Source organism: Lolium perenne, chromosome 5 (genome assembly GCF_019359855.2).
Source record: "Lolium perenne isolate Kyuss_39 chromosome 5, Kyuss_2.0, whole genome shotgun sequence".
Lineage (NCBI taxonomy): Eukaryota > Viridiplantae > Streptophyta > Magnoliopsida > Poales > Poaceae > Lolium > Lolium perenne.
Window position 1 is genome coordinate 199,843,800 of NC_067248.2, and position 12,343 is coordinate 199,856,142.

Below are 12,343 nucleotides of genomic sequence, written 5' to 3' on the forward strand. Positions count from 1 at the left end.
TTTATGTTCAGATTGTTATTCATCATCATATCACCTCTGATCATGTTCCATATGATGTCTCGTGAGTAGTTCGTTTAGTTCTTGAGGACATGGGTGAAGTCTAAATGTTAGTAGTGAACTATGTTGAGTAATATTCAATGGTTTGATATTTAAGTTGTGGTGTTATTCTTCTAGTGGTGTCATGTGAACGTCGACTACACGATACTTTACCTTTATGGGCCTAGGGGAATACATATTGTATTCGTTTGCTAATTGTGGGGTTGCCGAAGTGACAGCAACCTGAACCCCCGTTGGTATATCGATGCAGGAGGGATAGCAGGATCTCAGAGTTTAAGGCTGTGGTTAGATTTATCTTAATTACTTTCTTGTATTTGCGGATGCTTGCAAGGGGTATAATCACAAGTATGTATTAGTCCTAGGAAGGGCGGTGCATTAGCATAGGTTCACCCACACAACACTTATCAAAACAATGAAGATTAATCAACTATATGAAGCGAAAGCACTAGACTAAATTCACGTGTGTCCTCAAGAACGTTTGGTCATCATAAGTAAACAAACCGGCTTGTCCTTTGTGCTAAAAAGGATTGGGCCACTCGCTGCAATTATTATTCTCGAATTTTACTTACTTGTACTTTATTTATCTGCTATATCAAAACCCCCTGAATACTTGTCTGTGAGCATTTACAGTGAATCCTTCATCGAAACTGCTTGTCAACACCTTCTGCTCCTTGTTGGGTTCGACACTCTTATTTATCGAAAGTACTACGATACACCCCCTATACTTGTGGGTCATCATTGGCCCACGCGAGCTCGACGGCGCGCTCATCGTCAAAACGCCGCTGCCAGGTCGGGCTTTTGACGATGTTGTCCGGCAGGCTTCTCTCTGCCGGCGTCATTCGGTTCTGCCGTTCCCTCGCGAGGGCTCACATCTGTGCTCCTACCGGTGGTGGTGGCACGGCGAAGCTGGCGTTGCAGACTTGCCAGCAATGCGGCAGTTTGTACTGCACTGACACGAGGATGCGGTGCCAGTACAGTACATCGGACTCGTCGAGGCTGAGCTGCAACGAGTGGAACACGCCGTCGCTGCCGCCGGCCTCGTCATTGTACGCCATCGCCAGTGGGTGCGTGGGAGGTTTGCGCGGCGGTTGGACGGCGGCGGCTAGGATTGAAAGGCGGGGAACAGAGAGAAGTGTGCGCCGGTGTGGTTTTAAGGGAGTTGGCGAACGCACATAGAACGCGTGTGGGTGAAGCCAGCCAGTCGCCGCCATCGTCGTCGCTTGGGTTTCCGCCGCGTCCTCTCGCGACAAGGCGCCCCCCCCCCCCCCCGCGCGAAAACCGTCGTGTTGTGAGGCGCCGGCGCGCCCGATTCGCTCCCTTCGCCAAGGGGTCGGACATGGTTGCCGGCATTTCTATTGGGCTCGAAAACTAGTCGGCGCTATTTGGGATGCACCGGTGTGAGCCCATTTCGCTACCTGCCTCCAAAACTCTATCGGGGCTTCTATGGGGCGCGCCGGGATGGCAATGGGTACCCATGACCCGCGTACCCGCCGGGTAAAAACCAATAAGACTACTGTATGGGATAAAATATTACCCATGGGTTTGTAAATGGGAAAATATCATACCCATCAAGTAGAGCGGGTACGGGTATGGGATGGTAGAACCAATACCCACATACCCATTTACCCATCTAAATTCAACTAGTGAGTCATTTGAATATTCTAAACTACTTAATTTTCCCCTAATCACGCCTTCACAATGCTAGCCTGAATCTCACGCTTTTCGGTCTCACAATCTTTGGTAGGTTAGTGAGGATTATACCCCTATTTAGGATCGATTCACCTTCTGTCATATTTTTTTGATCAATTTGATGTATTGTAATCACGAGTATTTTTTACCCGCGGGTACCCATTTACCATGTCGGGTGATGGGTATGGGAAAAACTTGTACCCATTGTGGGTATGGGTACGAGTGCCATCCCTAGCCACGCCTCAAATCAACACCATGACACTCTTATCGGTCACTCCAAGGTCGTTGGGATGTTATCAAGAATGCTTGCAGCCGATAGTCCAGTTGCATCGAGCAAGTGAGGAACGCCCCTCCTAATGGTACTACTATTGATGATTGGGTGAGTTGGTATCTAGGCATTATTCACTTGCATATGTATTGTTTGCTTCTTGCAACACATATGCCTATACATTCTTTGCTTGTGCATTGTAGGAGAGAATTGCAATGAAGAGGCATAGACAAATGTCGGCTTCAAAATGAAGGTCATTATTGCTCATGCATTGCTTTTAGTTGCTAGAACATAGTGACAAGTGGAAGTTGAGAGAGCAAGAAGCACCGTCGATGAGAGGGGCATTAGTCCAATTGGACGATGATGAGGACGATGTGCTCTTGGCTAAGGAGGAGATCAAGGGAAGACCCGATGGTAACAAGAGTGCCAAAGATAAGATTAGGAAGCAAGCCGAGGCACAAGGTTTGAAGGACGAGATTGATGAAATGATGAAATCTAAGGAGAAGTTGGTGAACAAGACTTTGGAGACTAAATTGATGATGATGGAGATGAGAAGCCAAGATAATAAAGCCAAGTGGGAGATACTTCGGGAAGATGAGAAGCTCAAGGCCGTCGTCGAGAGAAGAGCTAGTGCGGACGAGAAGCGCGCCATAGCGGAGCTCTTTGCGGAGGAGAACAAAATCATGATGAAGGATCCATCCAACATGGATGTCTACACGAGAATGGTGGGAGCATGCGAGGATGGAGATCTTGCAAAGGAGGAGGGCAGCGGCAATGGCAAATGATACCGGTGGTATTCATGGTTCGGCTACCGGTGGTGGTGGTGGCGGTGGCGGTGTTGAGTGATTCTTTGTTGATCCGACACGGTTACTTATCGTTTGGTTAGCTTCATACTTATGTGACGTGGTAACTTGTTGATCGCATGCTTAGATGACAAATTTGGTTGTTCAAACCATTGCGTATTTGTCGCATATTTGTGAAATATTGTTGAAACTATGCAAAAACCCTGATTTGCGGTTCAATTTTAAGTTTTGGGGCGGTTTTGCGCAGACCAGACCCCGTATAGCCAAAGGGTATACCGCTTTCCTATGGAGGGTCTGGGCTTTTTTCGGCCCTCAAATCGCATTTTTCCCGGCCTATAATACCGATCTGCTACCGTTTGTAGTTTGAGTGATCCGCTAGAGATACTAAGGGCGCGTTTGGTAGCCTGCATCCCCCTTGGCTCGCATGGGGGAGCAATTTTCGGACCGTTTGGATGCCTGGGCCGAGCCGCGTTGTCGCATGAACCGGTTCTCAAAGCAGTGTCGGGCCAGGCACTGGAGGAACACCCGGTTCGGCAGTTTCCAGCGGTGCAGGCAAATCTCCACGCCCGCTGATGCAAAAGGGAATCTTCGGCGCACGAGCGGAGACGAGAATGGAGATGGCGGGAGCTGCGGCACGCATCAGCGAAAAGCGAAAAGGGGGGCGGGAAGGATTCCGTCACCTCCCGCCGTGCCCCATGGCCTATTTCTACCCCTCCTCCACTGTCCCCCCAAATTTCAAGCTCCTCCTCCCGTCGGCAAGCAGGTAAGAGGCGCACGCATCTCCGGTCGGCGACGGTTGCAGCAGCGGCGGAGGCGGCGGCATCGAGTACATCTGGGCTACCTCCTAGTCCAGCGCATCTTCACCTCCTGCCATGACTGTAAGTCATCCTTTATCCCCGTACCGCGGCAATGTTTAGATCTAGGTTAGGAGTAGTCAGATCTTGTCTAGGGTTTGGTCTTGTAGCAGGGGTTAGTTCGGATTGTGGTGAGCTATCATGATCTTGCTAGGATTCGATAGTTCCGGTTGGTACTGCCATGGTGTTGTCAAGGGATTGGTCTTGTAGCAGGGGTTAGTCCAATGATCTGCCTGTGTGCTTTAGGATGAACTTGTCCGGTTGCTACCGTTAGCATGACCTGCTTGTGTGATTTTGGATGAACTTGTCCGGTTGCTAACGTTGCCATGAACTGCTTGTCTGATTTAGGATGTAAATTGATGTGTGTAGGACTCCTTCTGCGATGACTTTAACCAGGCGCTGTCTGTGTTGGAGATTCACAGATCCCTTCCTAAGTTCCCGATTCGCAGCCCACGTTCGAGTCCAAGGTCACCCCTCTTCCCGTGTCTGACCTGGTGGCTCAGGTAGTGGCAGAGGTGGCTGCTAGGTTTGCCACCACTAAGAAGAACAAGAACCGCGGGGGAGTGGAGAAGGCCCTGAAGTCTGGGCAGGAAAGGAATGCCACCATGAAATGGCTTCCATTCATGTCCAGCTTCATGTTGGAGAAGATGTGTGGCTTGATCCAGAGCGGGGTGCGTACTGACAAAGGCTTCAAGGAAGTCCATATGTATTCCGTGGCTAAGGGCCTAGATGAGCACTGTGGTGTGACCGTCTGCTCCACTCAGGTGTATAACGACCTGAGGAAGTGGAGGCAGAGGTGGCTCACCATTAGCAGACTCCACGATCTAAGCGGTGCTCAGTGGTGCGAGGACACCAAGCGCATCGTCCTTGAGGGTGAGCACTACTGCAGGCACGTCGTGGTGAGCACCTCTATAACTCAGTCCTCCTCACTAACTTTTGTGATCAGCCACGAGCACAACTAACATCATTTATTGCACCCTGACCTCTACAATGCGGTCATGGACATGTTTGGCTTCACCGAGGATGATCTGATGGTCGCCCTCAGCCACCTCGTCGACCACAAGGCCCAGGGTTCCAGCTTCGTCGGCATGATTGAGCCACACCGCGTCCTCTGGCTGAGGAACTACCTTGGCATGTACCACGCCAAGGTGTAGTGGTGCCCTTGACGGGGTGGTTCAGGGAGGCATGCATGGAGATGGTGATGATGATGATGATGTGATGATGTATATTCTGGCATTAGCTAGGATGAAAATATTTGGCCCCTTTTTGTAAGTATGATGAGGTGGTATATACTAACCCCTCAGGTCATGGTTGAAAGAACATGTCCATTACCCCATGCGTGGTTTTGGTAATTGATGACAATCCCTATGGACTAACGGTTGCATTGAGAATATATCTTAGGTCAAGTCCATAGCCATGTGTTGGTCTCAAGGTTGCAAGATGGAGAAGATCGAGTACGATGAATAAGGCCGATGAAGATGGTGTCGAAGAGAGACGAAGATGGTGTTGAAGATGAAGAGAGAAAACGGCGTAGAAGATAAATGAAGACGGTGGCGTGCATACAAGATGGATGAAGATGGTGGCGTATAAGTTGGAGGAAGACGGTGGCATGTACAATGATGAAGAGGATGAAGACGAAGCTTGCCGACTTGAGAGGAACGCGCAAGGTTAAGGTTTGTGCTCGATAGGATAGTAGGTCGCATCATCGGAGAGAGCTTAAACCTTGCATGCATTGCATCGTGCTTTTTGGTTGTTCTTGGTTCTTATCCATGATATGAGTTAGAGCTTTTGTTCGTTCTCATGACAAGCTCTAGCTCATCGGAAACGGATTCCGGATGCATCGCATGTTGCATGTGTGAGGGTGATGATTTTCCCGATATACCATATTGAGAGGTTACACCTCTATGACCATGAGAAAATCATCACTCACTCTTTTCCATGATTTCACCTTGTGTAGTGGTAGCTCTCGTCGTCCTCTTTCCGGCAAAATTGGTTTCATGTCATTCCGATTTTCCTAGCACAAGTTATTGCGTTTTCCGTGTTGCATATTATTTGGAAAAGAAAAACAACACATATGGGCCGGGCGGTACTACCGCGAGCGGTACCGGCCTAATTACCGCTCAGGCAGTTTTGCTTACTGGATCGCGTCCGGTACCGTGCCGGTACTGGGCCGGTAGTACCGGCAGGCCCATTACGGTACCCAACCGGTACTGGGCCGGTAGTACGGGCCGGCCCGTTCTTCCACCTCCATCAGCCTCCACCGCATCCACCCTGTTGGCCAGCCCCGCTCCTGGTGACAAGGTATTAACTTGTCAATGCCTACGGGTTGTAGACTAGGGTTTAGTTGGAAGTAGAGGGCAAGTAGATCTCGAAGGTTTCAGCCGAAAAGTACTCGACGATATGAAAGCTAGGGTTTGTGAGACAATGATTCGATACTTTCTTTGTCCCTCGGCTCCCCCTTATATAGGAGGTGGAGCCGAGGGATTCGTGGTGTACAAGTTACAGAGTCCGGGAAGGTTTCTAACTCATCCCGCAAGATTACAAATAATGCTTCCTATTACAACTCTAGCTTTCCTTAATAGTATCTTGGGCTTCTGAATCTTCTTATCCTTCGGGTCGTGGGCCTTCAGTAAACCCCGGGTACCTTCTTCGGCAGGCCCATTGGGGATGCCTATGTCAGTAGCCCCCGAGATTTTGCTTGAATCGTAGAATCAGGGAAAATCTCCACATTTATATTTATTCGATAACTCTGAACTTTATCACATATCTTTGCACATGAATTTCTATATTGTACAGGGATAATGGTAATTGGGGCTAGTTCATCTGACGGATCAGGTACTAGTTAACTGCTCTAGTGGCAATCCGCAAAAACCTACTTCAAGATCACGTCCCTGGACATGATCTCGGGATACTGGTGTAAACTTCGACAGGTGCCGCTTAAGGTCTTACCATTCTGTCGAGTCCCAGTCATATTTATCGGGTACCTAACGCGTTCGTTAGGATTTTTCTTCGTATCTGTTGATACGGAAAAAAGTAGCAAACCGACGTCAGAGACGGCGCCACGCCACACAGAACGGATCTAGGGTCTTACCTTCGCAAAGTTTTGCGGCATTAAGAAATTGTTCGCAACTTTGGCGTTCTGAGAATATATTGTCGAGTGCTTTTTCGGCTGTTGGAATAGCACATTTTATTGAGTCAACAGATGACTTATATTGCTCTCCCGATGGGAGTATATGTAGAGTTATTTTCAGAACTCGAAATATGCTCACTTTTTCTCTCTTTTTTTTATAATTTCATTGGGCACGCGAACAGCGTTCCCGATGGGAGTAGCCCCCGAGGCTACAGTCAAGGACCTGTGCTTGGGTGTAGGCTCCACGCCTTATGTCGCTATATTTTTCACCTGTCGCATAGTCTTTTCAAATCTCTCGGGTGCGCGAACAGCGCTCCCGATGGGAGTAGCCCCCGAGGCTATGAGCAAATACTTGTATTTGATCATAGGTTCTCGCCATTTCTATTTTGTCTTTCTCGAATCTTTCATTTTTCCAAAGTAGCCCCCGAGCATTTGATCAAAAACTTGTATTCGATCAAAGGCTCTCCGATATCTTTTGCTGTCGCCTTTTTTATGAAACTGTTGAGTCGACATTTTCTCTTGCTAAGATGACATCATTGCTGATGATAGCCACGACCGCTGTTCCTGGAAATCGTGAGAAGTTCTCTTTCACTGCCTTGCGGGCCCAAATTACGCATCGTATTGACACGTCGTGCAAGTGGAGGACACACGTTCTCCGCTTTTCCTGGCGCACGCACTGTAACGCGTGCAAGGTGAAATTACTTTTTTACCCCTGTTCCACGTGTGCATCATCTGCCTCACACTTTTTCCATCCAACGGTACGCCGCTTCGCCGCACCTCTATTTAAGGACTCCATCTTCTTCCTTCAGCGCTTTCGCTCGCGCCGCTCCTCTGCTCTCCTCTGCAAAAAATCCACTCTTGCGCCCCATAACTCCTTGAGCTCAAGCATTCTCACGCTGCACTCCTGCGCCATTGTTGATGCCACCGCGCAGGCTGACCAGGCACAGCACCCCTGAATCAAAGATGGCTTCCGCAGATCTGGGGAGCGCTGAGTGGGAGAGATCCAAAATCTCTACCCAAGACATCAACCTACTGAAGAAACTGGGGATCAGCACGAAACCAAAGGCGCTTTGCTTCCCCAGCGAAGAGAGCTACCCAACCCCTCCAATGGAGTATCGGGTTAGTTTCGTCGATCATCTCATCCACGGTCTCTCTGCCCCCATTCACCCTTTTCTTCGGGGGTTGCTTTTTGTTTACGGACTGCAACTTCATCACCTCACTCCCAACTCTATCCTCCATATTTCCATCTTCATCACCCTTTGCGAGTCCTTCCTCGGCGTCCAGCCTAACTGGGCGCTGTGGAAACGCATCTTTTTTTGTCGCCACAATGGCTCTCCCAATGTCGCCTATAACATAGGCGGCGTTGTTATCTGCGTTCGCCCTGATGTCGAGTACTTCGATGTCAAATTCCCTTACTCAGTTCAAGGGTGGCGCAAAAAATGGCTGTACATCCACGAGGAGAATCATGGGTGTGCTGAAGACAACATCCCTCCTTTTGATGGTGCCGAGAAAATCTACCGCCGCCGCTCCTGGGATGCAGAAACTACCGATGAAGAAAAAACGGCGACAGAGGCGCTGATGGCCCGCATCCACGAGCTCCAAAGCACCCGCGGTAAAGAACTGTCGGGTATCCAAATCACGGCCTATTTCCTTAGGATCAGGGTGCAGCCTCTGCAGGCTCGCAGAAACCCCCTCTAGAAGTATGCTAGCGACAATGATGTGGATCGGCTGTCGGTGGATTTGCCGGTCAAGGATTTAGAAAAACTTGTCCGGAAAATCTCCTCCCTTATCAAGAAAGATGCTGTCCCCTCTTCTTGTCGCGTAAAACCATATAGCGCCACCAATGCGCTTCCCAAGGTAACTTTGTCGACTTGCTCATTTTTGTTTGACATCCTTTGCATAACTCTTTTATTGACATCCCCCTTTGTTTTCTTATAGAACCATCCAGATATTGTCTCTCTTCCCTTCCTGAAGGTGGAGAAGTCGAAGAACGAGCCATTGTCACTGATGACAACCAAGATGCTCCTTGCCCTGATAGTGAACCCGCAGGTTCTCGAAAATCTGCGGGATCCTCTGAAAAGGAGGCTGGCTCTGAGGCTACCACATCGGCACATTCTCCTCCTCCTGCTATTTCTCCAAAGAATAAAAGGAAGAGGACAGACGTCGAAGATTCCGACACCTCCAAAGCCGAAGAAACTGCTCCTTCAAATCGGAAGACAGCTTTTGATCCATACCTTGACACCCTCATCAGTTCGTAAGTCACCCCTTGTTTCTTACTATTTTGCTACTTGAAGATTTTTGTCTATCTTGCTTCTTATACTGTCGCCATTTAACCGTAGTGGTGACGAGGAAGAAATGCCAGCTTTTGATGCGACTCCTCGAACGAGTACGTCGCATACTCTAGTTGTTTCTGAGGTGCAAGTTGAAGGAGAAGAATCTTCGCCTCCTCAACAAAACACCGACGCGCCTACTCCTCCTGCAAGCCCCCTTGTCCCTTCACCAAAAAGGGCGAGGGTTGAATCAATCATAGAGCCTACCTTACAATTGGGTAGCTCCTCGACTCCTCTTTTGGATGATGTAAGTCCTTGAACACTTTCTAATGCTGTCGATGTTTTCACTGCTTGCTTCTTTTCATTTTGTGCTATCGCACTTTTTTTCCTCCTACCAACGCTTTCTTTCTCTATCTTTCTTTAACAGCCTTTGATTAAGGAATTCATCCGCTTCGGTGCCCAATTCGTTGGGTACCGCGAGTATGCTAGCAAAGCTGAAGGTAATATCTTTTTGCTTCTCTTTACCTTTCCCTTCTCACTCCTTTCTTGTCATGACTTTGACTGGATTTAACTATCTTGACAGAAAAACTGGCAGAGGCCAACAAACGTGCCGACACACTTGCTCAGAAATTAGAGCAAAGTGAGGAGGCTCGTAAGAAGGCCGAATCAGATGCTAGTAAGGCTAGGGCTGAGGCTGACAAGGCCAAGGCCGACGCTGCTGGTGTCGAAGAACTTCAGAAGAGGCTTCACGATGCCGAGACTTCGTTGAGCGAGCATATAGCCGCACAATCTGCTCGTGAAGACGCGATTACTAAACGCCTGAAGTCGCAAAACCGTCGCTTTGTCAGTGAGTACCCGAACCATTTTGTATTCTTTGTACTTGCTTTTCTTCACTCGTTTGTTGATCAATAAATTTCTGTCTCGACAGGTAAAACATCTCAGGAATATGAACTTGAAGATCCCGACAATGATCCTCTTCTTGACGCACTTGCATTCCTTGAGTTTCACGGAGAAGAAGCACGCGACGGCATTGATCAGGCCAAGGAAGGATTGTCACGGATCTTCCCCTACTTCTTCCCGAAGAAAAAGGAACCCGCGACTTTTCTTGCTCTTGCCAAGTGTTTTAATCCGCCTGAAAATCTTGGACTGAAGCGGCGCCAAGAAAATATGAAGGTTGCTGTTGAAAGCACTATCGCCCTGGTTGCTGACAGCCAGCAAAACATCGACTGGACCAAAGTTGGCGACACACAGGAGATGGAGACTACGAAATGGCAATCGCTGATCAGGGCTGCAAAGCCCAACACAAAGAAGATCCTCGCCTTTCTTGGAATCAAGCCGACTCCTGCTCCTGGCTCGTCAAAGCCGGAGGTCTAGTAGAATGCCTTATCCTTTTCTGTTTTTCATTTTTCTGTTTCTTTTGAGGTTGTCACCACAGTAGCTTTGGCGATAATTGTCGTAGTAATTCTTTTGAAGACTCCTTCTGTAATATCTGTGTAAATGTCCCGAAGATCAATGGAATTCTATCTTGCGTGACCATTGATACTGAAATTTTCTTTTCCAGTTGATATTTGATAACTACTCCGCAAATCCTCATCCTGCCGATACTTTTCCTGCTTCCTCCTTGAAGAAGACACTTGTCGATGATGACCTTATTGAGGGTTCTTCAAGCAAATATTCCTCGCAAGATTTGCAAGAACTTCGCCAACAACTTCAGTCCATGAAAAAGCAAACTCTTGCGATGATGGAGCAATCCCGCAAAGCATCCGAAAGAGAGAAAATTGCCCTTCAACAAGCTAAAGAGGCCATAACTGCCAAGGAAGCTGCTATTTCGGAAGCTGAAAAAGCAACTACTCGAGAAAATAGTATGCTCGAGCTAATGACTGAAGCTAGTGTGGATATGTTAGGTATGCTTTTTCAACCCAGAACTTCTTCTGTCTTTTGCTGTACCCCCTTATTTTTTGAATTTCTTGTTCTTTCGCTTGATAGGTTCTGTTCTCGACACTGCTGCTGAAGATGAAAAGGTTAATGTAAGAACGAACCTCCTCGTTAACCTTTCTCTTAACCATGGATGTCTATTCTGGGCCACTCCCGAGCGAACTCAACAGATTGTCAGGTTCCAAGACCGCGCCTGTTAGGTTCGCGAATTCCTTAACTTCTGCACGAGAACCTTGACCCTTGTTTACAAGACTATGTTCCCTCGAGATGAAGCTCCTGATACTCTTCTTGGATTGATGGAAAAGTTTCGAGATGCCCCTCGTATTCGTAACTTTGTACAAGCTCAATTGACTGCTGAAGCAAGATTCGCCATGATCATGATACATATTTGTCATCCACAATTAGATCTGATGAAGATTGTCTCTGACTGCCTAGCCAAAAAATCGCGACGAAAGAATAACATCGACGATATCAATGAAATGGTGACTCCTGTGGCCGAAGCGATGATGGATGAACTTCTTCGGATGAATTCTTAATTCTTCGTCAAGGGGAGCTATGCTGATCACAAGACAACTGCTGCAAATAAAAAAGGTTTATCCATAGATAGTATATTAGGCCTTGACTGAGTTGTACTATATTGCAAAAAGTTATGTTTATTTTTTCCGAATTCTTTGTATTGATGAAGTTATATGTATTGTAGAGTGTAATCTATATTGCGAAGCCCCCGAACCTTTGGCTGGGACTTATACTATTTTGTCTTCTCGAAGAGTTTATTGTTTTGTGAGAACATATGTATTTTGCTGTCGTGGGTTGTGAGCCCCCGAGCCTGTCGAAGAAAAAGGATGTATATCATCACTATCTTTTATTATATTGCAGCACCGCGAGCCCGCCTCATTAAAACCCTTTCCAGCCCCACTCGGTGCCCTGAAAAGGAAAAGAGTGCGTCTGAAAACTTGCGGGCGTTTCAGTACATTGTATTTTTACAAAGGAGGACTATATTTAGGCTCTAAGCGTAGAACCGCCTGAGCTACGCCACGTTCCAGGGGTTTTTCTCGGGAACCCCTGTCTTCTTGTCCTTGATCCTGTACGATCCTCCTTCAATTACTTCTGTGACGACGTAAGGGCCCAGCCATGGCGACTCGAGCTTTTCAGTATTTTGTTGATTGAGCCGTAGGACCAAATCTCCGACCTGGAAAGATCTTGGTCGCAATCGTCGACTGTGGTAGTTTTTTAGGTCCTGCTGGTACTTGGTGACTCGTGAGAGTACTTCATCTCGAGCTTCGTCGAGTGCATCCACATCGTCCTCCAAAGCTCGTCCTGCGGTGTCTTCGTCATAC